Source organism: Triturus cristatus, chromosome 5_1, assembly GCF_964204655.1.
Source record: "Triturus cristatus chromosome 5_1, aTriCri1.1, whole genome shotgun sequence".
Classification (NCBI taxonomy): domain Eukaryota; kingdom Metazoa; phylum Chordata; class Amphibia; order Caudata; family Salamandridae; genus Triturus; species Triturus cristatus.
In genome coordinates this window covers 579,440,101-579,467,766 of record NC_140587.1, presented here as the reverse complement: position 1 = coordinate 579,467,766, position 27,666 = coordinate 579,440,101, and the positions used below count along the sequence as shown (strand labels likewise).

The 27,666-nt window shown below is 49.2% G+C and overlaps 1 long non-coding RNA gene across 6 annotated transcripts in view; it reads right to left on the bottom strand.

The window, feature by feature from the left end:
• The window catches only part of LOC146831217 (uncharacterized), a 158,376-nt gene that overhangs the window by 6,507 nt on the left and 124,203 nt on the right, over nt 1-27,666 (bottom strand). For 5 of the 6 annotated variants that reach the window (XR_014961527.1, XR_014961532.1, XR_014961531.1 and 2 more), the window contains one exon: nt 22,185-22,260. This is a non-coding gene — a long non-coding RNA (uncharacterized LOC146831217). Of the gene's footprint in view, nt 1-17,851; nt 18,001-22,184; nt 22,261-27,666 lie in introns of all 6 variants that reach the window. The other variant, XR_014961530.1, reaches the window with a different exon arrangement.

Here is a 27,666-nt window from a genome sequence, read left to right as displayed (position 1 = left end):
TCTTATTAGATTTCTCGATCTTTCCCTCCCTTCTCTTCCCTCTCTCTTCACCTGTTTTTATATCCAGGTTCTCTTTATACAGTTTTTCCTTATCTTTCTACCTATATGAATGTTTATCTTGACTTCTACTTTTTCTCCAATTTCAATTTTTTTTGTTTGTATTGTTTAACATTTGATAAAGGTTTTCTTTTTTATTGGTCCTACAGCTTACTGTTCCTGTTTCCATATGTTCCCCCTCACCCTTCATCATGTTTAACGTTGTCTCGTGGAATGTACGTTGTCTAGGTCATCCTGTCAAATGGTATTATCTCATCTACCCAAACTTAATGCTCATGTTGCCTTTGTACAGGAAACTCGTTGTAATGATGTGGAATCTCAAGCTCAAACGTCAATGGGTTAACCACATTGTGTTTTCCCCTGCTGTTGACCGTCGTGGTGGTGTTGCCATCTTATTTCAAAAATCAATTAATGCACAAATACTATCAACTGACTGACTCCGATGGACGATGGGCTCTGGTTGATGCAATTTGTCAAAAAAAAAAAAGTCACTTTCAACATTTATGGTCCTGTCAAACCCGACCCACAATTTTGGCAATGTATTACATTGAAATTATCCTCCATCTCTAACCCCAATATCGTTGGTGGCGATTTTAATAATTGGTTGGATCCTTTCTCTGATAGAAAATCTAAATGCAAATTTGAACTTGATCAGACCCACAAATCATTTCAGTCTGCCATTGCTTCTCGTTCCTTGTTTGATGTATGGAAAACATGTAATCCAGATATTTGTGAATTTACTTTTTCACCTGTTCATCATACTAGGTCCCGTGTTCATTATATTATGGTGTCTAAGTCATTACTCCCTTGTATCCATTCCTCCAATATTGGTTCTGTTTTTATTTCCGACCATGCTCCTGTGTCCGCCTCTTGATTTGTCACTAAACATTTGCAAACAAGGCCGTTGGCGTTTTAACCATCACCTACTTTCTGACCAAATCTTCATTTCAGAAGCAACCTTATTAATGAACTTTTTTAAATTAATAAGTCTTCGGACATCTGTTCATAACTGGGATGCTTTTAAAGCCTCATTTAGAGCCTTTACCATTGCTTATTCAGCAAAGAAAAAGAAACTACTCAATACTAACTACCATGAAACTCTTCAAAAGATTAAAACCTTAGAACACTTTTTTCCTCTAAAACTTCCTCCACTTTGCATGAACTGATTAAAGCCAAATCTACCTTGTATAAAATTGCCACTGTTGATGCTTGTAACATTCTCCTTAAGATCAAATCTAAATATCATTGAAGGCCAAACAAAATAAGGAAGGTAAAATGCTAGCCAATTATTTAAAAATTAAATCAGAACGTAAAAATATTGGACCTATACATTCAGAAACAACCAACAAACTCCTTTCCTCCGACTCAGACATTATAGATACATTTCACTCCTACTAATAACACTTATATACTATGGAGGATACATCTCCATCCGAAAAAGATGGAGACTTTTTTCCAAGGTATTCCTAACCCCCCTCCCCCCCCCCCTTCTCATACTTTTCTACCTCTTGAAAATGATCTAATTCCAAAAGATAATCTATGCTCTTAAATCTTTAAAAAAGGCCAAAGCCCCGGAACCTGATTGTTTAACTACTCAACTTTTTCAACAATTTTTGCCGCAAAACTATTGGGCCTTTTTAACTCATTCTTCAATTCCAAAGCATACAGTTTTTTTAGAAGCAGATTGTGGTTATTCCCAAACCGGACAGACTCTTCTTTCTGTACATTTTTTTTGACTCATCTTACTGATTAATTAGGATTGTAAAAGTTTTGCAAAGATTCTAGCTTCCCGCTTCAGAGAACATTATCCCATGCTTCATTAAACCAGATCAAGCTGGCTTTATTGAAGGCCGACTTGCTTCTGATAATGCTAGAATATTTTCCAATATCCTGGCCCTTGGAAGGAAATATTCTTCTCCTATAGCTACCCTCTCACTTGATGCTGAAAAGGCTTTTGACCACATTAATTGGCAATATATGCTTTATACTCTTAAATGATTTGGTTTCGGTCAAAAGTTTATTTCTTATATTAAATTAGGATATACTGCCCCACGTTCGTGTGTTTGCCAATGGTCTTTTTTCTTCATATTTTCAGTTATAAAGAGGTACCCGCCAAGGTTGCCCCCTTTCTCCTTTACTTTTTTTCCTGTTTAGAACCCTTTCTTGAACGCAGACAACCCTGAAATTACTGGTTTTAACCTCAACTCCCATGAAATTAAACTTTTTGCTTATGCAGATATCCTTATTTACGGGGGGGGGGGGGGGGGGGGGGGGAGACTGGATACAATTAAAATGATGATTGTTCCCCAGGTGCTTTTTACACTCAATGTTACCTTTTAAAATTTCTAATTATTATTTTTCACAGATTAATTCTATTTGTACTAAATTTTAATGGAACAATAAACGTGCTTCTATTGCTCTAAATTAATTTGTCCAAAATCAGAGGGTGGTGTTCGATTTCCTGATTTTAAATTATACCACAATGCTTTTTAGATTAGTCAGTTTTATGCCAGGTCTAAAGATTATCAAGATTTACCTATGCCAACATGGGTTGATGTTGAACGATCATTGTTACATGACTTTTCTTTTCAGGATATTATGTTTATGACCAATTGTACTTTCATATCATATCCTATCTTAAAATATTCTCACCATCTAATATACACTTTTTTTTTATAGGATTTGAATCTTATCACTCCTTTCTATCCTCTACAATATGGTTTAATAAACATCAAATTCCGCCACAAATCCTTTTACTACAAGCACTGGAAGGAAAAGGGCCTTTTCTATGTACATCAGTCGGTAGCTAACAATTCGATTTTGCCCTTTCCCCAACTACAAGAGAAATTTAGCCTTCCTGACTCTTACATTCAGCAATATAACACATTGTCTCCTGTTCTCCAAACCAGTTTACAACATTTTAACCCCAACCCTACTCCTATTTCATTTACGCCGGTTTCAACCCTATTTCAAATTCCTCATGACCCAATTCCCATTGCCTCTTTTATATATAAAACCTTATCCTTACCTACTAGCACACGGCGTAAATCTATCGAATTATTTTGGAAACAAAACATCTCAATCACTTTCTGTTCATCAATGGGATAGATTGTGGCAAAAGATTTTCAAAACCTCCAAAGCTGCCAACATTACACAATCCTTATATTTTATTTATAACAGTTGTAATTACACACCTCTTTCTTCACAAAATAGACCATTCTATTTCATCATGTTGGTCCTGTCTTTCTTCTGAAGGATCATTGATACATTTACTTTATTATTGTCCAAGGTTTATGATTTTTGGAAAGCTATATGGTCGAAATGCCTATTGATTTTTTCTTGTGATGTTCCATTTGCTATTCAGAATATCTTTTTAGGTACTATATCTGCTGATTTCGACCAACTCCCTTTGAAAACTATTTTATTTGACCTTTATTGCTGTTGCCTTTAAAGTTATATTAACATGTTGGAAAGACAACTCTAAATTATCCTTTCTGCTTTCGTGGAATTTAATTTGTGATGAACATAGAATTGTTTGTCTCCTACTCTTGTATTTATCTAAAGAATAAATCGTATTTATTATGGTTACCTTTTACTACATTTCTGTCCTCACACTTATCTGTCTTATAATACCTATTTTTAATTCATTCATTTCTCCTTTTCTCTCTCTCCTCCTCTTTCATCTCCCCTTTTCTTTTCTCTCTTCTATAACAAAACTTACAAATAACATACTAGTCTTTCTTATGGAACACATTCTTTTATTACGAGGTTATGACTTTATACCCTCATTACTCTTCTTCTCTTATATTATTTCTTTTTCTTATATTTGCAATTGTGACTATATATTCTCCTTGTTTCATTAGATTAGCGTTTATCTTTTTACATCTTTCCAGTTATGTAATGTTTTAACTGTTCATTCTCTCAATAAGGAATATGCTACTTACCAGTATGCATCTGTTCTTGGCATGTAGAGCTGCAGATCTACACACTTTTGCATAGATCACCATCTGGTGTTGGGCCCAGATGTTTGCAGTTTGTTTTTCCTCTTGGAAAGTCTTTGGAAGTCACGAGGTCGGTGACTCCTCCTTTGGTTGGTATTGCGCATGGGCTTCGGCTCCATCTTCAGATTGTTTTTCGCCAGCAGGGAAGGGTTGAGCGTAGTAATAACAGTAAAGAAACCCATGTGTGTTGTATCTAAATAAGATAGACTGGAACGGATACAGGTAGCCGGGGAGGCGGGTGGGCGTGTGTAGATCTGCAGCTCTACATGCCAAGAACAGATGCATATTGGTAAGTAGCATATTCCGTTTGAGGCATACGAGCTGCAGATTACACACTTTTGCATAGACTATATAGCAGTACCCAACCCTAGCGGCGACCACCGGTATCCGTTGCAGTGGTTTGGAACAGTGTTTTTAGTACAGCCTGGCCCACACTAGCTTGTTGCTTGGTTTGCACATCTACACAGTAATGTTTTGTGAAAGGGTGCGGTGTTGGCCATGTCGCTGCTTTGCAGATGTCATCTAATGGTATGTTCCCTAGAAAAGCCATGGAAGCCCCTATCTTCCTTGTAGAGTGGGCTTTAGGGGGAACAGATAGCGTTCGTTTTGCTTTGTGGTAGCAAATCTGTATGCATTTTACAATCCACCTAGCTATCCCTGATTTAGAAATAGGGTTGCCTTTATGTGGGGCATCTTAGAGAGTGATACTGCTGCTCGTACCGTTGGACGAAATTGGAATATGACTGATATTGGAAGGATGTGACCCGTTTGAGCTACTTAGCAGATAAACTATTCTATTGTACTTAAATCAAGGTATTCACCTCATTAAATGACATTGATCTGCGTTTCCTGTAATATTACAACTGAAAAAAATACAAATATTGATACATCAGTTTCATGCCCTGAAGAAGTCCCGAGGTGGACGAAACGAGTCGGCTGCTTTGGCTGTCTTGGATGTTTTAATGTGTATATGACAAATTAAAAATAAAGAAGAATGCTCTGAAAAGAAAAAACATCAAGGATATGGACTGATTTAAATTATATTGTACTTTGAGTGGTGCATCTTGTGCTGTTTTTTTACGTATACTCTAGGGGCTGGAACAGCACTGTGCTGGCGGGTGCTAATCGAGATTGCACACTTGGGGTGAATTTAAAACATCACGAACAAATATGATGGGGTAATGATAAATCCAGTGCTGTCCTAGAGGGATACCGCTAGCCTTGTTTCTTTATGTTTGCTTTGATGGCAGGCACCCTGAAAAGTGATAGGTGCTGTCTGTTCTGTAGGTAAGCCGCAATTGCTGCGAGGTGGAACCGAATGGATGTATATGCTAGGTTATACCTTTGTAGATGGAGCAAGTAACATATAATGTGCTGTATGGATACATCTAGAGGGTTGATTGGGTTATGGCAGTAAACAAACCTTTTCCACTTTGCAGCGTAGCATGCCCTAGTAGTAGAGCGTCTAGCTTCTCTAATAATGTTCATGCAATCAGGGGGAAGGTTAAGGTATCCAAATTCTAGGACCTCAGGAGCCAGATCGCAAGGTTGAGCTGAGCTGGGTCCGGGTGTCTGATCTCTCCATGGTTCTGGGTTAGGAGGCATGGTGAGAGGTGTAACTTTTGGTGTGGCACTACCGAGAGTTCCAGCAGTGTGGTGTACCACGGTTGTCTGGCCCATGTTGGAGCTACCAGGATGAGCGTGAGGGAGTGCTGTTGTAGCTTTCGCGCCACTAATGGAATTAGTGGGAGAGGTGGAAAAGCGTACGCAAATTTGCATGATCAGTTCATCCATATCGCATTGCCTTTCGACAATGGGTGTGGGTATCTGGCGGCGAAGCTTGGGCATTTTTTGTTTTCATGGGTGGCGAAGAGGTCTATCTGAGGATGCCCCCACTTCTGAAAGAACGGGTGAAGAACCTGTGGGTGAAGTTCCCTTTCGTGGATCTGTTGCGTTTGTCTGCTGAGCAGATCTGCCATGGTGTTTTGGACTCCTGGGACGTGTTGTGCCAGGAGAAAGATTTTTTGCGGAATTGCCCATCTCCATATGCTCTGTGCTAGTTGAGAGCTGTGGAGTGTGTGTGCCCCCCCTGTTTTTGAAGTTAGTACATGGCAGTCATGTTGTCTGTGCGAATGAGGACTGCCTTGCCTGAAATCTGCGTCTGAAAGGATTTTAGGGCTAGAAAGATTGCCAGTAACTCCAGATGGTTGATGTGGAGTAACTTTTGTTGCGGCGTCCATGTCCCCTGCACTGTGAGATGCAAGATGAGCTCCCCAGCTGGAAAGCGATGCGTCCGTTGTTAGGATTATTTGTGGAACCGGGTCCAGGAACGGTCGCCCTTTGGAAAGGTTTGTGGTGTTCCACCACTGCAGAGAGCGATGGGTGCAACCGTCCACCAACACCAGATCTGTCAGTTGCCCCTGGGCCTGGTTCCACTGGCGTGCTAAGCACTCCTGGAGTGGACGCATCTGGAGTCTTGCATGAGGCACTATGAAAATGCAAGAGGCCATCATCCCTATCAGTTGCATAAACTCTTGCTGGGAGAGAGTGTTGAAGTATGAATTTTTAACGCAGAGCCTGGATGCTTGCAATCCTGGCAGGATTGGGATAGGCTATGGCTTTTGAGGTGTGTATGGTGGCACCGAGGTATTGCTTTGTGTGTGATGGTATCAGGTGGGACTTTTGGTGGTTCACCATGAAACCTAGCTGGTGAAGTAGTTGGATTGTAGCTGCGGTGTGGTGCACACACTGGTTGTAGGACAAGGCTTTTATTAGCCAGTCGTCCAAATATGGGAAGACGTGAATGTGCTGTCTGAGGTGTGCCGCCACTACTGCTAGGCACTTGGTGAACACCCTTGGTGCTGTTGTGACCCCGAACGGGAGCACCTTGAACTGGTAGTGTTGCCCGTCCACTACAAAATCTGAGGTACTTTCTGTGAGCATGGTGTACTGGGATGTGAAAGTATGCGTCTTTCAAGTCCAGTGTGGTGAGAAAATCGTTTTGGGAGAGGAGTGGAAGAACCTGTTGAAGGGTTACCATGTGAAAATGGTCTGAATGTATGTAAGTGTTTATAGGCCTGAGATCTAGAATAGGTCGTAGAGTCTAGTCTCTTTTTGGTATCAGAAAGTACAGGGAGTAGACCCCTAAATTTCGCTGATTGATGGGGACTTGCTCTATGGCTTGTTTTTGCAGGAGGGAGATTATCTCCTGTTTTAGTAATGTGGCATGCTCTTGCGACATTGGGCGTTGCCTGGGTGGAATGTTTGGGGGGGGGGGGGGGGGTAGATGTTAATTCTAGGCGGTACCCTGAATGAATAATTTGGGTCACCCATCTGTCTGAGGTGATGGTCTCCCAGACGTGAAGGAAATTTTGTAGTCTGCCCCCGACCGGAGTGGGATGGTCTGGAGGGAGCGGGGGGAAAGTCATTGGGTAGGCGGTGTGGCAGAGCGGGCGGTATTTGTTTTTCCTCTATAACCGCCTCTTTGATAACCCATTGTGAAGGTGGACTGAGGAGGGGATTTGTAGGACGTGGATGCGCTATCTGAGGAGTAGCCTCTGCCCGTGCCCCGAAAGGAAGACCGGCGAAAGGAGCGCCTAGGAGTGTGTGACTGTAGGGCTCCCATAGATTTCGCCGTATCAGTGTCTTTTTTCATCCTCAAGGGCCTCATCAACCTTTGGACCAAATAAATGTTGATCAAATGGGTGGTTTAATATGGAGGCTTGTACCTCAGGTTTAAAGCCTGAAACTCTTACCCAGGTGTGGCGACGGAGGAGGACACTGGTGTTTATGGCCCTGGAGGCTGGGCACAGCGTATAGTGGTATTAGTTATGGTTTTTCCCTCTTGAATCAACTCATTAGCCCTATTCTTGTATTTTTCAGGGAGATGGTGCATGATGGTTTCTAGCTCATCAGAATGCGCTCTGTCGTATCTGGCCAATAGCGCTTGAGTGTTGGCGATACGCCATATATTGGCAGCTTGTGACGCAGTGCGCTTCCCTGACTCGTCTAGGAGCTTGGACTCTGTCAGGCGGTGGTGCTTCGCCTGACGCCTGAGAATTTGATCTCTTCCTAGCTGTAGATACCACCAAGGAATCCAGTGGTGCAGGGCCTTTAATGTAGGCAGGATCTGTGGGGGCGGCTTTATATTTTCTCTATGCGTGGGTTTAGGACCCTAGCCCTTACTGGGTCTTTGAAAACCTCTGGCGCATGTTTGATTACCCCTTTTAGCATAGGTAGTATAGCAGTAGACCTATGTGCATTATCGAAGGTGTCTAGGAGGAAATCTTCATCTACTGGGTCAGTATGTAGTTCTACCCAGTGATAATGTGCCGCCCTCTGTAGTAGGTGGTGAAAACCTAATGAGTCTTCTGGTGGGGATGGCCTGGATGGATAAAGGTCATCCTGTGGGACATCTGGGATGTCTGGATTGTTATAATCATCCCATGGGTCTGGGGATCCAGTAGGGGTGGGGTCTTGTGGCACATCTGCTGGATCGTAGTAAGGGTCCCCTTGATCATCATGGTCTGGAGACGGGGTCGGAGAGCGATGAGGCAGGGGTGGAGAAGGTGGCGGGGGTGGAGGAGGTAGCACAGTCCTTCCTCTTTGGAGGTGGGGGTGGAGCTGGTTTGTCCAAATGTCTCTTTTTTGAAGACAGTGTCAAATGTCCAGTTTTTGGATCCTTGGTAAGTGTCTTTTGCAAAGGATCCGGCGTGAATAGTTCTTGTGACACTGGTTGTTCAGTCGGCGCTGAGGTTTTCGGGGCCGACTGCTTTCTAGGCTTGTCTGTGCCGTGCTTTTTTGGAACCTCCGATTTTTTGTTCGGTGCCGAGAGAGGCTTCGGCACGGGAGTGTCGGCGCAGAGTGCCTTATGATGTTTGTCGGCACCGAGAGGCTGGGTTTCGACACCGAGGGCTTTGGTGCTGAGCTCAGTGTGGAGGTGGAGGCCGATTTTTTCTTCGGTGCCGAAGGGTGTTTTTCGGCACCGCTGGTAAGCTGGCTCGAGCCCGAGCTGCCGGAAGGCTTATTAGGCTTCTTTACCGGGCCCGAAGGTGGGGTGTTAGAAGCAGTGTCCTTGGTCTTGCCTAGGCTCGGAGGCGAAGGCGTGACCGAAGCCTTTTTGGGTGTCGGCGCGGGAGGGGGTATAGTACTCACGACCCTCTGCGCCGGGGTGATGTCCTCCACATCTGAGTCGTCGGTGTGCTGCTGTCCCGGAGCTTCGATGTCGTCCCCGAAGAGGTCGACTGGAGCGGAGGTCGAGGAGTGCGCCATGTTGCGTCTGGCCCTTCGATCTCGAATAGTCTTTTTCGATCTAAAAAACTTGCAGGCGGGACAGTCTCGAGCCTCGTGTTCAGGGGAGAGGTAGAGGTTGCACACCTCGAAGATCGGTGTGAGGGAATTTGGACCCACCGAGGGCACTTCTTGAAGGGAGTTCTTTCCATCAGCCGAGACCGGAGCCGGGATAGGCCCGAAGGCCACCGTCGACTGGAATCGAAGAAGTGTCGAAGAGAAGGTGATCAAGATGATTTGTTATCAGAAGAATCTCGATGAACAAGGATTTTGCGTCGATCGTTGAACTGGAAAAGTTCAGAACCGGAGTGCGAAGTATTACATCCGAGCCCGATGGCGGAAAAAAACAATCTGAGGATGGAGCCGAAGCCCATGCGCAATACCAACCAAAGGAGGAGTCACCGACCTCGTGACTTCCAAAGACTTTCCAAGAGGAAAAACAAACTGCAAACATCCGTGCCCAACACCAGATGGCGATCTATGCAAAAGTGTGTAATCTGTAGCTCATATGCCTCAAACAAATTATTTAACAAAAAGAAAAATAGCCATGAAAAAACTGAAGCACAGTTCTATTTTCCGGCTAACGTATGCAGCAGCTTAGAGGATTATTATGAATACCAGTTCCTTTAATGAATAGGATAACGTGCAGCAAGACTAAAGAGTGCCAGATGGCTCTTAACAAACTAGCATTCCTAAATCATTCTACTTTTAGGACATAAGTCAGGCTGGTTGGTAGGCTTAGTTGGTATCTCAGAATCACAGGTTCTTATCACCATTATATGCAGATGGGTAGAGGGGGGCGTGGCTAAGCACGCGATGGAAGCGGACGTGCCCGGGTAGAGCTCCCGCTCGAGCCCTCCTTCCCCGGGCCGTTTCTCCGCCACAACGATCCTGAATACTGCTCGTTTTGGCCGGCGGGCCTTCCACGGAGCCTTCTCTGTCACCTGGCCAAATTTGCGGAGAATCGGCGGTGGAAAACCGCACCGACCCTACAGGCGGGACTGCGGCCGCTCTGCTGGACGCGCGGCCGCGGCTCGCAGCTACGCGAGCCCGAGGCGCTGCCTTATCCCCCGGGCCCAACGCTGCAATCTGAGAGGGGGCTGCTGCGGCGCTGGGCGGCGGCCTGCGGCCGCGGCGAGGGCGGCCTGGTGAAGTACAAAACCACGCCTGGACTCATCTGGGGACCCCCCTGTGGCGCCAAGGAGAGGGCAGCGACGAACCGGGGCACCCCCGAGAACACGCGACCGCCCCACTGGCGACGCCCGGACTCCGAGTGAGACGCGTGCCTGGACCCCAGCGACAGCCGACTACGCGTCAAGGGTAGCCGTCGCGCCCTACGTGGACTGGGGGTGCGCTGGGGGAGCGGCGGAGGACGCCCCCGGACCTGAGAGGGCGCACACGGACCTCACTTCTTCCCCCCCCCCCGCACTGCACTCTGCCGGGACAGTGGACGCACTGAGGCGGCTTTCACCTTTGGAGTTGGCGATTCAGCAACACGACGCACCGCTACACGCTGCTGCCGCCGCCCGTGGGCCCTGGAGCCGCTGTGGGAGCGCCGACCTGGGCCTTATGGACACCCACATGACGTGACCCCTGCGCCACGAGCCGAGGTGAGGGGCGACGCGGGAGAAGGGACACAGGAGTGCCCTGCGGACTGGAGGGAGACGCTGGGCGCTGCTCCAGCTGCGACCGGACCCCTCACTAGCTGGGACCCCTGAACACGTGGCGATGGCGGCACGGCCTGGCTGGCTGCGACGGTGAGACAGGGCGAGGTGGGCCGCTCCCCCTGCATTGCATTGGAGTGGAGTATCGACGGAGCAGAACCCCCCTACCCCCCTCGACGACGGGGGGGGGGGGGCGTCTTGCACGCGCCGCCGGCACCATGCCTAGAGGGGCGCGAACCCGCTCCGGACCGGGAGCGGCAGTGGAGAGGAGACGGCACGAGACGGCGACGCCCGCGATGGATGCTGACCAAGTAACGGCGAAACTGGACAGCGTCCTGGCGGCCATGGAGAGGATGGAGGAATCGCTGCAGCAGACGCGCACCTCCCTGGAGACCCGCATAGACAGTGTGGCAATCGACCTAACGCACCTCAGAGCCGATCATAAAAAGTTGCAAACGCGCACCACCGCGCTGGAGGGCGCCATGGCAGAGGTCGAGCCGGCGACGAAACGGACAGAAGCCGGGGTGCAGGACCTTCTGCATCGGGTGGAACTGTTAGAAGGCAGGGCTGAGGATGCGGAAGGCCGGGCACGAAGGAACAATATCCGCCTGGTGGGCATTCCGGAGAGATGGGAAGGGGCGAATCCTGTCCGCAAGGTTGAGGACTGGCTACGAGGCCTACTACCAGACGACACACTCTCCCCGCACTTCGTGGTGGAAAGGGCCCACCGCGTGCCCGCGAAACCACCTCCTCCGGGCTCTAACCCTAGGCCATTTCTCCTCCGGGTCCTCAATTACAGAGACCGCGATGCCATCCTGCGAGGAGCCAGAACCTTAGGGGAAATCACCATTGACAACGCGACAGTGATGTTCTTCCCGGACTACACGGCGCGAGTGCAGAGGCAGAGACACTCTTTTCTAACGATCAAACGAAGACTGCGCGAAGCGGCCCTCCAGTATTCGCTGCTCTTCCCGGCCAAGCTGCGGGTGGTGGCGCACGACAAAACCCACTTCTTTACGAGCCCCGAGGAAGCGGAGGCCTGGCTCGATGGCGGGATGCCAGATGCGCCACGACGGACGATGGGTGCAGGCGCGATGGAGAGAACGAGGGGAGCAAGACGACGACGCCGCCGCGGGTCGCCCACGCCGCCGCCAACCGGGGGGGCGTCGAGCCGCTCCCCGCCAGTGGACCTCGTTCAACAGGAGCAGCGGGACGCCCTGCGCAGGGTGGCAGAGATCAGCAACTCCCCGGCGTCGTCGACTCGACCGGACGCCAGCCCGACGGCACACTCAACAGACGACGAGGCGATCTACGGCATCCCGGACACACAAGACTCTGGGGGACCCCCGGAGGTTACACCGCAAACGGCGGACCTCTTCGGCTGAGGCGCCCCGGTGATGGGCTGCCGCCTGACGCGAGCCGCCGACCCGCCGGAATCCCTGCTGGGTGGCCCCCTTGCGGGACTGAACTTGCTGAAGGGCCCTGGCGCCACTGCCGTCGACACTATGAGGGGTCCACCCACGGAGCCAGACACTGAGTACATTTTCTACTTATGACCACACGGCCTGCACACCCGATTTACAGACATGCAGAGACGCCCTTTGGTGCCGCATGGTCGACTTGTTACTCCTGGCGTGACTTGAGAGGGGACATGCCCGTGCCCCCCCCCTCCGCGGGCGCTCCAGCCCCCGCTGACCTGATGGCCGGGCACACAGCTGCTACGGCCTTGAACTATGGCCCTCAGACGCCTGCCGGCCGACAGCAGCACATACGCAGCACCCGGGAGGCATACGAGGCGCTTCCAAATCTGCATTGTTTCCATTGTTGCTCAGAAGATACATTACCCACCCCCCGAGACTGTATAGTTCGTAAGCTCGCTTGAGTGTTTGGACGGCGACCTGTTGTACAGCCGACCTTTTGGTATTCTACAAATTCTCTTTTAGTTGCCATGTTCCGGCTTTCTATGCACCCTTTTTTCCCTTTCCCTTCACCCTGCTGGAGATCACGACACTGCACACACATCACCCGTTTTAGCTGCGCGGTGGGAGCGGGCCGTTGGCCCTGGGGGACCCTCGAGATGGGAGATGCGCTCTTGGGGGCTGAGGGAGATCCCCGCACACAGAACTACCATGGCTAGCACACAAATATGCACCTGGAATGTCAGGGGGATGCACACACCGGCTAGGCGCTACCATATCTATTCGTACCTAAAGCGGCACAAGATTAACGTAGCGCTGCTCCAGGAGACCCATCTGAATGGGACCGAGGTGAGGGCACTCCATCGTAGATGGCGAGGGCAGCTGTATGCTACGGAATACTCCTCATTTGCTCGCGGAACGCTAATATGGATTCGCCCAGGGACCCCGTGGGAGGCCACGGACACTGCGATAGACAGCGAGGGCAGATACACGGCCGCACGAGGCAGGCTAGATGGCCAATATATCACACTGATGTCCATCTACTCCCCAAATGTTGAACAGGCTGGCTTCCTGGCGCGGCTACTTGGCACGACTCTTCGTGGATCATAGGGGGCGACTATAACTGCACCTTAGACACCACGCTGGATCGCTCCTCCCCGCCCCCAGTTAACGCCCCTACCAGGGGAGCCACGAAGGCGCTGCTGGAGTGGGCCGCGCAATGGGACTTACACGACGTCTGGCGACAGCGCAACCCAGGGACGCGGACGTACTCCTATTACTCTGGCGCTCACGACTTACATGTCCGCCTCGACCGCTTCATGGCATCCACAGACCTCCTACCTCATGTGACGGACGCGCAATACATGGGCCGCACACACTCAGACCACAATCCACACTTTATGTCCATAGCCTGGGCCCGCTCACACCCCCCTGTCCCCACATGGCGCCTGCAGCCAGCACTGCTGCTAGATGCGACTTTTCGCGCTGCCCTGCTCGAGCGCATCGCGCAATACTTTGAGGACAACGCTGGCACAGCAACTGACTCGAGGGTGGAGTGGGACGCCTTCAAGGCCGTGATACGAGGCCACTGCCTGCGCACTCAGGGGCAGATAAGACATCAGCTAGAGAGACCTTACCAGGCTGGAAGCGAACTTGCTTGCGCGAGAGGGGGAAGCTGCGGGGGGAGACGGGGGCCCACTGCATGATGCCCACACGGAACATGCGCGCCTCCTGGAGCGACTTCGCAATGTTAACTATGCCGCGCACTCGGCGAGGACTCACCGCCTTGGGGACAGACCAGGCAAGCTTTTAACGTGGCTGATTGCACGGGACGCCCGCTCTGCACCAGTGACGGCTATACTGGGCGAGGGGGGGGGGGAACTGGTGTACACGCAAGCTGGTATCCATGACACTTTTACTGTCCACTATACCGCATTGTACCGCTCCCGACTCGCGGTCCCTTACACTGCTATCACAGACTATCTCTCCCCTCTGCCGATGCCGCAATTGACTATTGTTCAACAGGATGAACTCGGCGCTCCGCTGGAGGCGGACGAGCTTAGAGAGGCCATCTTTCAGCTCTCTAACGGGAAAACACCGGGCCCGGACGGGCTACCGGCTGAATTCTACAAGGCTGGCTCGGACATCCTAATCCCGGAGCTCCTGCGAATGTATGCGGCGGCGGCGGAGGGAGCTGCCCTGCCCCCGACGCTGAATGAAGCCACGCTGGTCTCTATACTTAAGCCAGGCAGGGACGGCACGCGAGTGGGCTCCTACCGCCCATTGGCTCTGCTAAACACAGACTATAAAATCCTTGCTTCTGCGTTGGCCAGGAGGCTGGCCCCTCATGTACCAGCTCTTGTGCATCGGGACCAAAATGGATTCGTCCCCACACGCCATACCTCCTACAACATCCGCAGGCTCTTCCGGGTACAGGAATACGCCACGCAGCAGTGGCCAAGGGCGGGATGCCTGATACTGGACTTGGAGAAAGCCTTCGACTCCGTTGAGTGGCCGTACCTGAGAGCAGTAACAGAGAAATACCGGCTGGGGGGGGGGGCTACAACGCCATGATCGCCCTGCTTTACAGCGAGCCGACCGTCCGGGTCCGCACGGGCCGCATCCTCTCGGACGCCATCCGGGTCCGCAGGGGCACCCGCCAGGGCTGCCCGTTGTCGCAGTTGCTGTTTGCACTGGCAATGGAGCCCCTGGCTGCGACACTTAGGACACACGGACTGGAATGGGGAATCCCATTGACGGATGGCTTGCACACGGTGTCCCTATATGCGGATGACCTGCTACTATACGTCAGAGACATGACCGCCATCCCTGCCTCCCTCGCTGATGTATTCCGCACCTTCGAGGCAATATCGGGCCTGAGGGTTAACTGGGCCAAGTCGGGAGCCTACCCCTTTGACCCGGAGACACCTGAGTGCGACGTCCGACTGGGAGGGGACAGGTTGCGGTGGTACCCCACCACTTTCCGCTACCTGGGGATTCGGATCTACAGAGCCCCGGCGGACGTCCTAGACGGGAATCTCCTCAGAGCGATCGCATCTGTGCGTACACAGGTGAGCTACTGGAACACCCTGCCCCTCAGCGTGCCTAGTAGGGTGGCACTGACTAAAATGATAGTGCTGCCCCGCCTATTGTACTATATCGCAAACCTACCCTTGTATGTACCCGCCAAATTATTCCGCGACCTGGAGATATTGCTGCGCAACCTCATCTGGAACAAGGGGAGGCCGCGTGTAGCGCTGGCCAAATTATACATGCCCACAGACGCTGGGGGCCTAGCGGTCCCCAATATGGAGCTATATTATCTAGCGGCACAGATGCAATGGGTGGCGGGGTGGCTGAGCGGCAAGCAACTAGAGGACACTGCCTCGCATACGGCTGCCTGGACACGGACGCAAGTCCACACACTGTTCCATCCGCTGACTCGTGCGCCCTGCCCCTCCCAGGTTTACCTGGCAGTGGCGCGCAGGTGTTTCCAGAGGTGCCTCTGCCTCACATGCACGACCACACCGTACGCTCCAGAGTTACCACTATTGGGCATGCCTGGCCCGACGGGACCCCTCACGGAGGCCCACTTGGTAGGATGGGAACAGGCAGGAGTAGATGCGCTAGGTGACCTGTATGAGGACGGCAACTTGCTGACGTTCGCCGCTCTGGCCGAAGGTACGACGCTCCCGGCAGGACAGTTCCTCCTGCATGCCTCCCTCATGCAGACGCTCTCGGCTTCTTGGGGTGACATGGCGACGGAGCCGCCGGCACATACCTTCATCCAATATCTGCATATCATGGGAAATGGCGCACATGTCATACACTGGCTGGTGCAGGCGCTCCTAGCGCATTCGCGACTGTCCACCTTGATGCTGAGGGAACGCTGGGCGACGGATAGGGGCAGAGACTGGACAGACAAAGAATGGGCGATGATACTGGCTAGCCCGACCAATGTTCCGCGCAACCCCCGCTTCAAACTCATACAATATTACATACTACAGCGAGCATATCTCACCCCTGAGAAGATCAATAGATATTTCTCGCGGACGGACGTCGCCTGCCCACGGTGCTCGTCACCAGGAGCGGACCTTTTACATATGCTCTGGCATTGCGCTGACGTGCAGGCATACTGGGGCGACGTGCTGTCACTGATAGAGCGCGGTGCGGATGGACGGCTCCCGCGCACGTGGGAGGCATGTATCTTAGGCCTATACAAGCGCACGAAAGCGAATAAGGTGCAGGCGCGCTTCTGGGACATGGGGCTTGTAACGGCCAAACGCTTGCTCACCAAGCATTGGAAGGCGACGACCCCCCCGCACATTAGGCACTGGAGGGCCTCTTTCGTAAACTGGGCGCAAGCGGAAAGTGCAGTGCTCCTACGTGAGGAAACTGCGGGACTCAGGCAGTTCCCCATCACCCACCTTTGGGATGGCCTCCTTGCCACCTTTCAGACGGCCTGCCGAACCCGAGGGATAACCTGAACACTGGGTGGACATCGACACACTACTAGCTAGATGGCGACATCTTTGAGACCCTGACGGGGATAGCTCCCGGCCCCCTCTGCCTGCTTATTCCCCTGGCGTACCTCGCATACTGCGCGGCAGGCTGCTACTGTTAGATATCCCCTGCTCTGTGCTATGGCGCGCGGGCCTTACTGCCGCTGCTGCTCGAGAGGGCGCACACACTACTGGGTCATGGGCACACCCAAGGAGCCAGAATCTTTCCGCCCCGCGCAGATGCCCCACACTAGACGCGGAGGACCACCTCCCTCACGCGAGCGGGCAGTCCTAGACTGCGAACACAAAGCGCTGCGGACCCTAGGCCCTCCCCTCCGATGGCCCCCTGGCCCCCTCCCTCTCCCCCCCCCCCTCTTCTTCTCCCCCCCCTCGCGACCGGCCACTCGACGCGCCTCCCACACGGCCCGGTTTCGCCCCGCTGGGCAGCTCTTATCTCCTTTCACACTGCTGCAGGCAGATCTCCACTCCCCCCCCCCCCCCCCCCACCCCTCCTATTCTAGCCCCCGCCCGAGTTTTCGACCCTGGCCCTGACCCCTATGTTTATGTTACGCACCCGGGGAGCAGTTCGGCGACTGGCTCAGCTCCCTGGCAGACCCCGTGTTCTAACACAGCGACGGTCGCCACGCGCATCCTTGCGAGCTATGCTGCAACCTCCTTGTCGCGCTCCAGCCCACGCCACGCACGGGCCACCGGGACTCCGGTGCCCGCAAATCAGGGCACCTGACGGACAACCCGGCGCCCAGCGCACTTCCTCCTATGAGCCTAGGGGCTGGTTGACGCTGCGCTGCGGGCTGGTACACAGCGCCCCCCCTCACTCGCAGACAATGCGCTTTAGAGGAGAAGCGACGCGACAAACAGCAGAAAAGCACCATTGACTCGCTTATACGCAATGTACACACCCAATTCCTCTACATATGTTCAGCTGACCTCCGCCGCCGGACCTCCGGGTTGTCGGCTAAATGGCTGTGTCTCATCATCTGACTGTGTATATTCAAACATTGCCGACCTGATGCTCTGGCGCAGGACTGTACATTGCCAATTGATGCACCTGTGGTTAATAAAGGTTTTCAAAAAAAAAAAAAAATTATATGCAGATGGGTAAACGGCAAAGTGAAATCATTGAACCGGCAAAGGCCCTTCACCAGATAAAAAACAACCTCTGCCTGGAATAAAAATGCACCACAAAGAATGCATGCAAGCTGTATGCAGATTTACTCAAAATTAAGTCACATACTGAACCGAGGAAAAGATGAGCAAGGAGTTAAAGTTGCTCACATGCAATATTTGCTGGCAAGAGTAACCTACTCCGACTCGTGACTGAAGAACAACTCCCAGACTTCAGACTGGCTCAACTACAATATTTGTACATTTCATCAACTAATAAAATATTTTTATACTTTCCAAATGCGAAACTACAGAAAAAAAACAGATGCTGTTGGATTCTATGAGCACATCTCACTTTAGGGTGGACAAGCAGACATTGGACTTTTGACATCTGGGGTTGGGCTCGGATGCTTGCACCTTGTTATCTTGGAAGAAGTCTTTTGTAGTCACAAGATAGGTGACTCCTTCCTTGGTAGGATAGTGCGCATGGGCATCGACTCCATCCTCAGATTGTTTATCACCATGATGGGAAATGATGGCGTCCGTAAGAAGTATAAGAGATGTCCATGTGAATGTATCTAATTAAGTTAATACTGGAACGGATACAGGTCCCGGGGAGGCTGGCGGGCACAGATCTGCAGCTCTACATGCCAAGAACAGATGCATACTGGTAAGTAGCATTTTCCGTTCGAGGCATATGAGCTGTAGATCGTACACTGCGCATAGACTGTACAGCAGTGTCTCCCCTAGCAGTGGTCACCTGTATCCGCTGCAGTAGTTTGAAATAGTGTTTTAAAAACAGCTTGGCCTACAGAAGCTTCTATTATAGATCTAGTGTGGGAAGCCTTACAGTCTCCATCCACACGTGGTTCCTTTCGTCGTTCCTTTTATAGAGGAGCATCCAAAAACATGGGAACAGACACTGCCTCTTTCAAAAACACAACATAAACATCCAATAGAGGCTATTTTAGAGGAGGATATAGGGAAAAACAACAAAGGGAGAGGCCGAGGTAACAATAACACTCGCACCCCCCCCCCCGCTAATAAACAGTGACTTCCCTCCACTCCCCCAGACCATTCCACTCCGATCGGGGGAAGGCTTTCACAGTTCCTGCCTGTCTGAAACTCCATCACAGACAAGTGGGTAAGACAGATTATCCACCGGATCCAGTCGAAAAAGTTCTTCCTCCACGATAACCGCCTCCGGCGCCGGCTTTTTCAAGCCCGAACGGGGTTGAGATTTCTGCTCCGAGGCCTTAGGAGGTGTTTTAGAGTACTTTGGCTTGACTATGGAGACTGAAATCTCTTGGATACGAAGGGTTTGGTTTCGGATCCGAAGAGTTTGGTTTCGGATCCGAAGAGTTTGGTTTCGGCGTCTAAGTGGTCGGAGCCAATCCAATTTCTTTTTGGGAGTAGGTTGCTCTCCTGGCTTTGGAGCCGAAGGCGCTTTGAGGACGGGAATATGCAGTTTGCTCGGTCTGAGCTACCGGAAGGCGTGTCCTTTATCTTCGAAGCAGAGGGCGGGGCTTCTGAAGTATGTCTTCGGTCGCAACTGGGGCCAGTGGGCGAAGTCTTGACCAGGGCTTTTTTTTTTTCTTTTTCGGGTGGAGTGGGGGTGGGGGCAGTTGTACTCACTTGTTGACCAGGAGTGATGTGGTCGTCTGAGTCGTCTGCTTCGAACACGATTTCCAGGTCTTCGGAATCTTCCTCTAGGACATCTGGGCCTTCGTCAAAGAAGTTCGCCGGTGCTGCTTTCTGCGCCATGATGTGTCGTCGAGCTCGGCAATCACGGATGGTCTTTTTTGATCGAAAGGAGGCACAGGCCTGGCAAGTGTTCTCGTCATGTTCTAGCAAGAGACACAGGTTACACACCTTGTGATGGTCACTGTGTGGGAATTTCGCTCCACAAAGGGGGCATTTTTTGAATGGAGTCCTTTCCATGAGCTGTAGGCCCGAACATAGTCGATAGGCCCAGCGGCCCGTGTCGACGACCGGAATAGAGTAGTTGAGATGCGCCTCGAAGATAAACGAGATCAAAAACAGTACCGGAGAGTTCTAGAGTGTTTGCACGTCGAAAGTTCTCGAACCGGAGCGCGAAATTTACATCCGAACCCAATGGAGGAAAAAAACAAATCGGAGGATGGAGTCGATGCCCATGCGCACTATCGTCCAAGGGAGGAGTCACCTATCTCGTGACTACAAAAGACTTCTTCCAAGACAACAACAAGGTGCAAGCATCCGAGCCCAACACCAGATGGCGATCTAATGCACAGTGTACGATCTGCAGCTCATATGCCTCGAACAAAGAAGTTCCTTGAATGCTTACTCCTGGGCTGCACCTTCAGAAAGTCACCTAATCAGGCTCATCACAGACTTGCAAGCGCATCCACTGCAACAGAGGGGGAAAACATGAAGTTCTTCATCCTCTCCATGTGCCAAATGGCTTGGGTACCAATTACATTTGTGGACAAGGAAGGCATGGGAGAGTGGATCTAAAATTTCAAATATCGTTTTAGATACGCACATGGAGTTTGATTTTTCAGCTTTGCCTCGGTTCAAGGAACTCCCCAATACTCAAAGGTTGGAGAAAACCACCCACTCCTGCGTTATTTCATGGATAGAGCTAGGTTGTTCCAAACACAATTATTTAATAGAATCAACCTGATGCATGTGGTTTACCTTAAAATGCCTCAACTGCCATGTTGGTGAAAACAAAATGGTTCAGTCGGATGACACGGGCGGGACAATAAATGGAGCAGCTCATCCTGAGGTAATCTGTTAAAGAAAATCGTGTTCTACATTTGGAGAAACTGAAGCAAATTATTGCTCAATGCTCAACACCTTTCTGGCAAAATCAGATTTATAAAGTCTCACCATTTGAACAATCAGATGGGTAAACGGCAAACAAAGAATCATCATTGATGCCAGGAAAGAAACGTCCCTTTTAGGTGTTACATTAAGAGCTCATGTTAATCTCAGCTGCGGCGGAAGTAAAAATTCTCTCCTAAGCCTTTGCTTTTCTTCATCAATATGGATATTTTTACGATCTGTATGTCAGGGACATATGAAAGATGCATGGTATATCGTACGTTTAAAGCGCAGCTCACCATTTCTAAATCTCACATTACAGCTGGCGGTGTCACAAGTGAATAGATAATACCACCTTTGCAGGATAAGTATTGTTTACCAGAAAACTGCCCTACTAGCTTATATTGTTAAAGTGTGACCTTGGTCTAAATGATGTAAACTCAACTATAAACGCTTATGGGGAAAAAATCTTCACAAAAGCCCGAAAAAACTCTTTGGTGGCATCTTCAGCTAATGGTACAAGACAGCGGAGTAAAATATACCTTCATTGACAGTTAAGGCCATTGGCCAGGTGATGTTCAGTTTCATTGGGACATTTATAAACAGAAATTAAAGTACAAACTCTAGGTGACTCTCAGAAAGGCAAAAGACTCCTGCTGCAAATGGCGCCAACATGGAGAAGACCAGTTTCATAACAGCACACAACAGAGTAAGCCATTGAAAGATGGAGTAACAAAAACGGACAGCAGGTGAAGAGGACAACTTGGGGAAGTTAACAGATTATCGGCCATCACAAATGAAATCTCCAGAATAAAGGCACCAAATAACTTTTATGAACGCCAACATGTACCTCCAATTAGCTCTTATGACGCAACCAAAACCATACAAGCGATAAACAGATTTTGTACGAAATGTCTAAGGAAATTTATCAACAGAAGCAAGAGCTCTTGTTATGCTAACGAACTATCGATTTAAGCAATGAAGCAAACTGGTATTTGCACGAAAATTACACAACTTTTCAGAGGGAAGCGAGATGACAGGAGCAAAACACCAATGGACAGTGAACACCTGACTAAAATACTTTCTCCTGCCCCTAGTTGGAACCATTTTCACAATTCAGATTATTTTCATGGTGCCAGACGTGGAAATTCAACACTGAAAAAGGTCTTTTGCAGTGAGAACCACTTGGACTTACGAGTCTGGTTTCTGTCATGCTGTACACGTTTTAATACATCTTATTTAAAAATGCCAAACCGCTACAGAAACACATGTATGCTGTACAGTGTCGCAAAGAAACAAGCTCCCAGGTTTAATTTTTACCTTCATACGGTTCATCTGCTGGCGTTGAGTGAAGGGAGTGGAAAGTTCCATCGAAAGAGGATAGCGACAGAGGGCGCTGCAATAAAAAAAACAATCACAAACTGCTTCAATCAAGAAATTCCAAATATATCAGAGTCAAAGGGCTGTTTAAGAACAAAATTCTGTCATCTCAGTATTGTAAAGTCTCATCAGCAAATGTCAGATGGGTAAACGGCAAAAGAGGTGTTCATCATTAATGCCAGAAAACAAACTCCATCAGAGTTGCATGAACTTAGTAAGGAATATGCTACTTACCAGTATGCATCTGTTCTTGGCATGTAGAGCTGCAGAGCCACACACTTAGGATAAGATTGCCATCTGGTGTTTGGCTCGGATGATTGCAGGTTGTTGTCTTCGGAAGAAGCCTTTTGGTCACGAGATAGGTGACTCCTCCTCTGGACAACAGTGCGCATGGGCATCCACTCCATCCTCAGATTGTTTTTCGCCATGATGGGAAATGATGGAGTGCATAAGAATAAAGAAAAAGGATGTCCATGTGTAATGTCTAATTAAGACAATGCTGGAACAGATACAGGTCCCGGGGAGGTGGGTGGGCGTGTGTGGCTCTGCAGCTCTACATGCCAAGAACAGATGCATACTGGTAAGTAGCAAATTCCGTTCGAGGCATATGAGCTGCAGATCACACACTTAGGATAGACTATATATCAGTGTCTCCCCTAGCGGTGGTCACCTGTATCTGTTGCAGCAGTTTGGAATAGAGTTTTTAGGACAGCTTGGCCTACGGAAGCTTGTTTGGATTGCACATCAACACAGTAATGTTTAGTGAAGGTGTGTGTGGTAGACCATGTGGCTGCTTTGCAAATATCTTCCAAGGGAATGTTCCCTAAGAATGCCATGGAAGCCCCTATTTTGCCTGTGGAGTGCGCTCTAGGGGGAACTGTAAGAGTGCGTTTAGCTTTTTGTTAACATATTTGGATACATTTAACTATCCACCTGGCTATACCCGATTTTGAAATGGGGTTGCCTTTATGTGGTGGAGAGAAAGCAACAAACACTTGTTTGGTTTTGCGAAAAGGTTTGGTTCTGTCGATGTAATAAAGCAAGGCTCTTTTAACATCTAAGGTATGAAGAGCTCTCTCAGCTATTGAGTCTGGATTAGGGAAGAAGACTGGCAGCTCGACTGATTGGTTAAGATGGAAAGGGGAAATGACTTTTGGTAGGAATTTTGGGTTTGTCCTAAGAACCACTTTGTTACGATGTAGTTGTAGGAATGGTTCTTGAATAGTTAAAGCCTGTATCTCACTTATCCTTCGCAGGGATGTGATTGCAATAAGGAAAGCCACTTTCCATGTAAGGAATTGCAGTTGGCATTTAGGCATAGGTTCAAATGGGGGGTCCATGAGCCTAGTTAGAACAATATTGAGATTCCACACTGGAGAAGGTGGTAATCTGGGAGGAATAATCCTTTTAAGACCTTCCATGAAGGCTTTGATCGCTGGTACTTTAAATAGTGACAAGTGTTGTCGATTTTGTAAGTAGGCTGCCAACGCCGCTAGGTGTAGACGTATAGATGTATACGCTAAATTGCATCTTTGCAAGTGTAGTAAATAGCAAATTATGTTTTGGATGGAAGCATCCAGTGGACGTATATTATGGTTAGTGCAGTAAATGGCAAATCTTTTCCATTTTGCAGCATAACATGCCCTAGTAGTAGGTCTTCTAGCTTCTTTTATAATATTCATAGTCTGGTGGCAGATTGAGGTAACCGAACTCTAAGACTTCAGGAGCCAGATCGCCAAGTTCAGTTGTTGTGGATCTGGGTGTCTGATTTCTCCATGGTTCTGGGTTAATAAAGCCGGGGAAAGGCGCAGTTTTGATGTGGAACTAGCTAGAGTTCCAAAAGTGTCGTGAACCCGGGTTGACGTGCCCAAGTGGGAGCTACTAGTATCAGTTTTAGAGACTGTTGTTTGAGCTTGCGTACCACAAATGGAATGAGTGGGAGAGGCGGAAAAGCGTACGCAAATCTGCCTGACCAGTTCATCCATATTGCATTTCCCTTCGACTGTGGGTGTGGAAACCTGGCGGCGAAGGTTGGGCATTTTGCGTTTGTGTGTGGCGAACAGGTCTATGTCTGGTTAGCCCCATTTTTGGAAGAATGGGAGTAGGACTTTGGGGTGTAATTCCCATTCGTGGATTTGTTGGGTCTGTCGACTTAGGAGATCGGCAATCTGGTTGTGAACCCCTGGAAGGTGTTCCGCTAGCAGGTAGATGTTTTGGGGAATTGCCCATCTCCAAATGTTCTGTGCAAGTTGGGACAGTTGAAGAGAATGTGTCCCCCCCCTGTTTTTGTATGTAATACATGGTCGTCATGTCTGTGCGAATGAGGACAGTCTTGTTCCTTAGATGTACTTGAAAAGATTTGAGTGCTAGGAACACTGCTAGAAGTTCTAGGTGATTGATATGGAGCAGTTTTTGTTGAGTGGTCCATTTGCCCCGAGTGGTGTGTTGTAGGAGATCGGCTCCCCACCCTGTGAGAGATGCGTCGGTTGTCAGCACTACTTGTGGAAGAGGCTCTAAGAACGGTCTCCCTTTGGACAGGTTGATGGTGTTCCACCATTTCAGTGAGCGAAGTGAGCGACTGTCCACCAACACCAGATCGGTAAGTTGTCTGTGAGCCTGGTTCCACTGTTGTGCTAGACATTCTTGCAAGGGATGCATTTGAAGTTGTGCGTGAGTCACAATGGAGATGCATGATGCCATCATGCCTAATAGTTGCATAAACACTCTTGCTGGAAGAGAGTGTTGAGTTGGAAATTTTAAGATGAGGTTTTGTATGTTGGCTATCCTGGCTGTGCTGGGATAAGCTATGGCCTTGGAGGTATTTATGGTGGCTCCCAGATATTGATGTATGTGGGAGGGTTGCAGTTGAGATTTGGGATAGTTGATGGTAAATCCCAAGTTGTGTAAGGTTGGAATAGTGTGGTGAGTGTGGAGAACGCATTTGTCGAAAGTATTGGCTTTTATGAGCCAATCGTCGAGATATGGGAAGACTTGGATTTGTTGTCTCCTGAGCTGCGCTGCTACTACTGCTAGGCATTTGGTGAATACCCTGGGTGCAGTTACTCCGAATGGGAGGACCGTAAACTGATAGTGCTGTCCATCTACCACAAATCTTAAGTACCTCCTGTGAGCAGGATACATGGGGATGTGAAAGTATGCGTCCTTCATGGAAATCGTCTTGTTGAAGTAGTGGGAGCACTTGTTGAAGAGTGATCATATGGAAGTGACCTGAGTGTATGTACTAATTTAGGAGTCCGAGGTCAAGTATGGGTCTTAACGTCTCGTCCTTTGTGGGGATTAGGAAGTATAGAGAATATACTCCTGTACCCTGATGTTGGAGCGGAACTGGTTCTATTGCGGGTTTTTGAAGCAAGGACCGAATTTCTTGTTCGAGGAGTGTAAGATGGTGTGGTGACATTGGACGGTGTTTGGGTGGTATGTGTGGTGGTGGGGGGGGGGGGGGTGTTTGTGAGTTTGAGGCAGTAATCAAACTGGATAATTTGTCTTACCCACTTGTCCTCTATAGAAGGAGCGTCGAAAGGAGCCTCGTGGGTGTGGAGACTAATGCTCCCATTGATTTAGCAGACTCGTAATCTTTTTTCATCTTTTCAAGTGCAGTATCTACTGCGAGTCCAAATAGTTGCTCTTGTTTGAATGGTTGGCCAAGTATTGTTGTTTGTACTTCTGGCTTAAAGCCTGAAATATGTATGCATGCATGGCGTCTAAGAAGTATGCTTGTGTTGACCGCCCTAGAAGCAGTGTCCGCGGCGTCTAGTGCACATTTAATTGATGCGTTAGATTTGAGTTTTCACTCTTGTATGAGGTCATTAGCCTGTGATTTGTACTGATCTGGTAGGTGTTGTAAAAGATCTTCTAACTGATCATAATGAGCCCTATCATATCGGGCTAATAGGGCTTGTGTGTTGGCAATACGCCAATGGTTAGCAGCTTGTGCTGCAACTCTTTTTCCCCGAGGCCTCTAATAGCTTGGACTCTTTGTCTGGGGGCGGTGGGTCTCCTGTTTGGGAGTTAGCCCGCTTTCTTGCGTTTGAAACTACTAAAGAGTCTAGAGGGAGCTGTGCTTTAATGTAAGCGGGATCTTGTGGGGCAGGTCTATATTTATTTTCAATTCGAGGGTTAAGAACCCTAGCTCTGACGGGGTCTTTAAAAACCTCTGTGGCATGTTTTATGACTCCCTTAATCATGGGCAAGATTTGAACTGATTTTTGAGATTGTTCGAATGTGTCAAGAAGAAAGTCTTCTTCGGGTGTATCTGAATGCATGGTGACGCCATGGAAAAGCGCTGCCCTGTTTATCAGCTGCCCAAACCCTAGATGGTCATCTGGAGGTGAGGGGTATGTAGTAGGATCAGGAATATCAGGTAGAGGGTAAGCCCAGTCGTCTAAGGGTACCGTATCCGGAAGTGTGAAAGGATCATTAGGATCATTAAGGTCATCCGGATCACCCCCTCCCCCAAGGCATCATCATCCTGTGGAGGTGGTGTATGTGAAGGAGATGGTAGAGGAAAAGCAGGTGGGGGGGGCGACAGGTGGTATAGGAGAGGTAGGACAAATGGGTGAGGTGGCTGAGTCCTTCTTTATGGGAGCTGGAGAAGGTGTGACCAGCTTTTGATATAAATCCTTTTTTGCGTCGGATCAGGGTGAAAAAGTTCTTCATTGTCCGCAAGTGGCTTTGGTGTCTATTTTCTCGGTTCCGATCTATGTTTTGGATGATCAGTAGAGTCTTTTTGGGTTTTAGACAGTTGTTTTGGTACCGATGATGGTTTCGGGGCCGGTGGAGATTTCGGTGCCGAGATGGAATCTTTAAGCTTGATAGCTTTAGATGCCGGTTTGTCAATAGGCCTCGATGGTTTCGGTATCGAGGGGAAAAGTTCATCCGAACCCAATGGCGGAAAAAAACAATCTGAGGATGGAGTGGATGCCCATGCGCACTGTTGTCCAGAGGAGGAGTCACCTATCTCGTGACCAAAAGGCTTCTTCCAAAGACAACAACAACCTGCAATCATCCGAGCCCAACACCAGATGGCGATCTTATCCCAAGTGTGTGATCTGCAGCTCATATGCCTCGAACACATTTTTACTAGCCTTCATTGTTATTAACAGGCTCCTTGGAGCTCATGTTCTAGTTGTTCTTGAGACCCAAGCATCAGTCAAAACAGTACAGTAGTCACATTAGGGGGATCTGTGCCTCGGTTAAAAAATGTATACACATTACACGGTCTGTCCAAATGGAACACTTAAGATGTACTCCAATATCAGATTTTTAGCTGCATAATTTCGTTATGTGAGGGGCATTACGTGGCCAGGACTTCCTGAAATTCACCAGAGATGTATTCTGGCCAGTTACCACTCTCCATTAGTGTGATGATTGACGATACTCCACGGGTGCAGTTTCAAAAGCC